Here is a 6,000-nt window from a genome sequence, read left to right on the forward strand (position 1 = left end):
TATAAAGTATCTTGGGGTGACTCTTACCAAACATGTGAAAGATCTGTATGACAAGAACTTCAAGACTCTGAAGAAGGAAATGGAAGAAGACCTCAAAAAATGGGAAAACCTCCCATGCTCATGGATTGGCAGAATCAATATAGTTAAAATGGCCATTTTGCCTAAAGCACTATACAGATTCAATGCAATACCCATCAAAATCCCAACTCAATTCTTCACAGAGTTAGAAAGAGCAATTATCAAATTCATCTGGAACAACAAAAAACCCAGGATAGCTAAAACTATTCTCAGCAACAAAAGGAAATCTGGGGGAATCAGTATCCCTGACCTCAAGCAATACTACAGAGCAATAGTGTTAAAAACTGCATGGTATTGGTACAGTGACAGGCAGGAGGATCAATGGAACAGGATTGAAGATCCAGAAATGAACCCACACACCTATGGCCACTTGATCCTCGACAAAGAGGCTGAAAACATCCAATGGAAAAAAGATAGCCTTTTCAACAAATGGTGCTGGTTCAACTGGAGGTCAGCATGCAGAAGAATGCGAATTGATCCATCCTTGTCTCCTTGTACTAAGCTCAAATCCAAATGGATCAAGGACCTCCACATAAAGCCAGACACTCTGAAGCTAATAGAAAAAAAACTGGGGAAGACCCTTGAGGACATCGGTACAGGGAGAAAGTTTCTGAACAGAACACCAATAGCGTATGCTCTAAGAGCAAGAATTGACAAGTGGGACCTCATAAAATTACAAAGTTTCTGTAAGGCAAAGGACACCATCAAGAGGACAAATCGGCAACCAACAAATTGGGAAAAGATCTTCACCAATCCTACATCAGATAGAGGGCTAATATCCAATATATATAAAGAACTCAAGAAGTTAGACTCCAGAAAACCAAACAACCCTATTAAAAAATGGGGTACAGAGTTAAACAAAGAATTCTCACCTGAAGAACTTCGGATGGCGGAGAAGCATCTTAAAAAATGCTCAACTTCATTAGTCATTAGGGAAATGCAAATCAAAACAACCCTAAGATTTCATCTTACACCAGTCAGAATGGCTAAGATTAAAAATTCAGGAGACAGCAGGTGTTGGAGAGGGTGTGGAGAAAGAGGAACACTCCTCCACTGCTGGTGGGGTTGCAAATTGGTACAACCACTCTGGAAATCAGTCTGGCGGTTCCTCCGAAAACTGGGCACCTTACTTCCAGAAGATCCTGCTATACCACTCCTGGGCATATACCCAGAAGACTCCCCACCATGTAATAAGGATACATGTTCTACTATGTTCATAGCAGCCCTATTTGTAATTGCCAGATGCTGGAAAGAACCCAGGTATCCCTCAACAGAAGAGTGGTTGCAAAAAATGTGGTATATCTACACAATGGAGTACTATTCAGCCATTAGAAACAATGAATTCATGAAATTCTTAGGCAAATGGATGGAGCTAGAGAATATCATACTAAGTGAGGTAACTCAGACTCAAAAGGTGAATCATGGTATGCACTCACTAATAAGTGGATATTAACCTAGAAAACTGGAATACCCAAAACATAATCCACACATCAAATGAGGTACAAGAAGAAAGGAGGAGTGGCCCCTGGTTCTGGAAAGACTCAGTGAAACAGTATTCAGCAAAACCAGAACGGGGAAGTGGGAAGGGGTGGGTGGGAGGACCGGGGAAGAGAAGGGGGCTTGCGGGACTTTCGGGGAGTGGGGGTGCTAGAAAAGGGGAAATCATTTGAAATGTAAATAAATTATATCGAATAATAAAAAAAAGAAAAAAAAAAAAATACAAAACCACATCATGTTAAATAATATTGGAGAGATTAAGAATTCAAGGCAAATACTTAAACATAATAAAACCACTATAAGATATATACTTTATTTACATTTCAAATGATATCCCCCTTCCTGGATCCCCCTCCCTGAAAGTCCCATAAGCCCTTTTCCCTCCTCCTGTTCCTCAATCACCCTGTTCCCATTAACCTATCCTGGTATTCCCCTACACTGCTTCACAGAGCCTTTCCAGGACCAGGGGCCTTTCCTTCCTTCTTGTGCATCATTTGATATGTGAATTGTTTCTTGGGTATTCCAAACTTCTGGATAAATATCCGCTTATCAGTGAGGGCATACCATGTGTGTTCTTTTGTGATTGGGTTGGCACACTCAGGATGACATTCTCCAGTTCCACCCACTTGCCTAAGAATTTCATGATTTAGTGTTTTTAATAGCTGAGTAGTACTCCATAGTGTAAATATGTCACATTTTCTGCATCCATTCCTTTATTGAGGAATATCTGGGTTCTTTCCAGCTTCTGGCTATTATAAATAGGGCTGCTATGAACATAGTAGAGCATGTATCCTTATTACATGCTGGGGAATACTCTGGGCATATGCCCAGAAGTGCTATAGCAGGGTCCTTTGGTAATATCATTCCCAGTTTTCTGAAGAACTGCCAGACTGATTTACAGAGTGGTTGCACCAGTTTGCAATCCCACTAGCAGTAGAAGAGTGTTCCTCTTTCTCCATATCCTTGCCAGCACCTGTTTTCTCCTGAGCTTTTGATTCTGAGTAGCCATTCTGACTGGTGTGAGGTGAAATCTTAGGGTTGTTTTGACTTGCATTCCCTGATGACTAAGGATGTTGAACATTTCTTTAGGTGCTTCTCAGCCATTTGATATTCCTCAAGGGAAAATTCCTTGTTTAGTTCTGTACCCCATTTTTAATAGAGTTATTTGGCTCTCTGGAGTCTAACTTCTTGAGTTCTTTGTATATCTTGGATATTAGCCCTCTGTCAGATGTAGGGTTGGTAAAGATCTTTTCCCAATTTGTTGGTTGTCATTGTGTCTGTTTGACAATATCCTTTGCCTTACAGAAACTTTGTAATTTTATGAGGTCCCATTTGTCAGTTCTTGATCTTAGAGCATAAGCTATTGGTGTTCTGTTCAGGACATTTTCCCCTGTGTCCATGTCCTCAAGGGTCTTCCCCAGTTTCTTTTCTATTAGTTTGAGTATGTGGTGGAAGTCCTTGATCCACTTGGTCTTGAGGTTAGTACAAGAAGATAAGAATGAATCGATTTGCATTCTTCTGCATGCTGATCTCCAGTTAAACCAACAACATTTGTTGAAAAGGCTATCTTTTTTCCATTGGATGGTTGTAGCTCCTTTGTCAAAGACCTAATGTTCATAATTGTGTGGGTTTATTTCTGGGACTTCAATTCTATTCCATTGATCTACCTGCCTGTCACTGTACCAATATCATGTAGTTTTTAACACTAAAAAGAAACAAGCCCCTAATCAAGAAAGAGATACCCATAAACATACAATAAGCCTTCAGAACTCCAAACAGACTGGACCAGAACAGAAAGCCCTCCCAGGACATAATAATCAAAACACCAAATTGACTAAATGAAGAAAGAATATTAAAAGCAGTAAGGTAAAAGGGGCAAGTAACTTATAAAGGCAGACCTATCAGAATTACACCAGACTTCTCACCAGAGAGGATGAAAGCTAGAAGATCCTGGGCAGACCTCATACAGACCCTAAGAGAATACAAATGTCATCCCAGGCTACTATACCCAGCAAAACGCTCAATCATCATATATGGAGAAATCAAGATATTCCATGATAAAACCAAATTTACACAATGTCTGTCCACAAATACAGCCCTACAAAAGTTAATAAATGGAAACTGCCAACACAAGGAGGGAAACTATACCCTAGAAAAAGCAAGAAAGCAATCTTCTTCCAAAAAACCCAAAAGAAGATACCCGCACAAACATAAAAATAACACCAAAAATAACAAGAAGCAACAATCACTACTCCTTAATATCTCTTCACAACAATGGACTCAACTGTCCATATAAAAAGGCATAGACTAGCAGAAATATTTCTCATGTATATCTTCAATTTTATCAGAAAATCTTTAATTTTTAAAGATTAAATTCCCCTTCTTATTTAGTAATTTTATATCTACCATTTTAGCTGCATTATTTTTCATAATAATCTTCAATTTTAATATATATTTCTATATATTTCCTCTATTTTATCAGAAATGTTTCAATGTAAATCTTTGATTTTATCACAAATGTTTCTAATTCCACCTCCAATTAATTTAGAAAGTTTTTTTAATAATTTTTAATTTAAATATTCTTTGTTACATTCAAAATGATTTTCCCTTTCCTGGTTTCCCCTTCCCCATAAGTTCCCTAAGCCCTCTTCCCTCTGCCCATTCTCCTATAAACCCCATCCTACTTCTCTGTCCTGGTATTCCCCTACAATGCTGGAACATGCATTTTCAGGCCCAGGGACTTCTCTTTCCTGTTTCTTGGAAGTCATTTGATATGTGAATTGTGTCTTGGATATTCAGAGTTTCTGAGCTAATATCTACTTATCAGTGACTGTATTCCAACTGTGTTCTTTTGTGATTAGGTTACCTCACGTAGGACGATATTTTCAAGATCCAGTCATTTGCCTAAGAATTTCATGAATTCATTGTTTTTAATTGCTGAGTAGTATTCCACTGTGTAAATATACCACATCTTCTGTATCCATTCCTCCATTGAGGGACATCTGGGTTCTTTCCAGCTTCTGGCTATTATAAATAGGGCTGCTATTAACATAGAGGAGTATTATTATGCCCAGTTTTCTGAGGAACAGCAGACTGATTTCCAGAGTGGTTGTACCAACTTGCATTCCCACCAGCAGTGGAGTAGTGTTCCTCTTTCTCCACATCCTTGCCAACACCTACTGTCTCCTGAGATTTTAATCTTATCCATTCTGACAGGTGTAAGGTAAAATCTCAGGGTTGTTTTGATTTGCATTTCCCTAATGATTAATGATGTTGAACATTTCTTAAAGTGCTTCTCAACCATTCGAAGTTCCTCAGGTGAAAATTCTTTGTTTAGCTCTGTACCTCATTTTTAATAGGGTTATTTGGCTCTCTGGAGTCTAACTTCTTCAGTTCTTTGTATATATTGGATATTAGCCCTCTGTCTGGTGTAGGGTTGGTGAAGATCCTTTGCCAAATTGTTGGTTGCCATTTTGTCTGCTTGACTGTGTCCTTTGCCTTATAGAAACGTTGTAATTTTATGAGGTCCCATTTGTCGATTCTTGATCTTAAAGCATAAGCTATTGGTGTTCTATTCAGGAACTTTTCCCCTGTGCCCATGTTCTCATGGGTCTTCCCCAGTTTCTTTTCTATTAGTTTCAGTGTGTCTGGTTTTATGTGGAGATCCTTGATCCACTTGGAGTTGAGCTTAGTGCAAGGAGATAAAAATGGATCAATTCTTATTCGTCTGTAAGCTGACAACCAGTTGAGCCAGCACCATTTGTTGAAAAGGCTATCTTTTTTCCACTGGATGGTTTCAGCTCCTTTGTCAAAGATCAAGTGACCATAGGTGTGTGGGTTCATTTCTGGGTCTTCAATCCCATTCCAGTGATCTACCTGCCTGTCACTGTACAAGTATCATGCAGTTTTTAACACTATTGCTCTGTAGCACTGCTTGAGATCTGGGATACTGATTCCCCCAGAAGTTATTTTACTGTTGAGAATAGTTTTAGCTATCCTGGTTCTTTTTTGTTTGGTTGGTTGATTTTTTTGTTGTTGTTGTTGTTATTCCAGATGAATTTAAGAATTTCTCTTTATAACTCTATGAAGAACTGAGTTTTGATTTAGATGGGGATTGGATTGACTCTGTAGACTGTTTTTGGTAAAATGGCCATGTTTACTATATTAATCCTGCCAATCCAATGGAAGGTAGATAAAACAACAGAAACGGAGGAAATTCCATGGAAGATTTTTCCATTTCCTTAGGTGTATTTCAGTTTCCTTCTTCAGAGATCTGAAGTTCTTCTCATACAGATCTTTCACTTGTTTGGTTAGAGTCACCCCAAGATACTTTATATTGTTTGTGGCTATTGTGAAGGGTGTCATTTCCCTAATTTCTTTCTCAGCCTGCTTATCCTTTGCATATAGGAAGGCTACTGATTTGCT

Source organism: Apodemus sylvaticus, chromosome 12, assembly GCF_947179515.1.
Source record: "Apodemus sylvaticus chromosome 12, mApoSyl1.1, whole genome shotgun sequence".
Lineage (NCBI taxonomy): Eukaryota > Metazoa > Chordata > Mammalia > Rodentia > Muridae > Apodemus > Apodemus sylvaticus.